This window comes from Oryzias melastigma, linkage group LG19, assembly GCF_002922805.2.
Source record: "Oryzias melastigma strain HK-1 linkage group LG19, ASM292280v2, whole genome shotgun sequence".
Classification (NCBI taxonomy): Eukaryota; Metazoa; Chordata; class Actinopteri; order Beloniformes; family Adrianichthyidae; genus Oryzias; species Oryzias melastigma.
In genome coordinates, this window is record NC_050530.1 from 6867014 (window position 1) to 6867316 (window position 303).

Here is a 303-nt window from a genome sequence, read left to right on the forward strand (position 1 = left end):
GAATGCATTTAAATAAAGAGCAAAGGCCATTCGTATCGAGCTTAAAAATAAAAATGGTTTATTACAAGAAATGTTTATTTTTCCTAAGCATGGAGAGTTATGAGACTCTTTGAAATAAAAAAAATATAGAGATAAAGTCCTAAAAAAATTTAAATTTGGAAATATTTTATTTTAAAAATGTCAGTTTTGCGACTTTTTGGAACACTTAAAGAAGCTGGTTTTTATGTTTTTTTGTATTTTTTTTTTTACTTTTTGTTAACAATTATACTAATATTAAAAATTGGGAGGTAAGGCATTTGGCTA

At 24.4% G+C, this 303-nt stretch overlaps 1 protein-coding gene across 2 annotated transcripts in view; it reads left to right on the plus strand.

The window, feature by feature from the left end:
* Positions 1-303, plus strand: part of nrg3b (neuregulin 3b) — a 293063-nt gene that overhangs the window by 153430 nt on the left and 139330 nt on the right. The window lies entirely within an intron of this gene.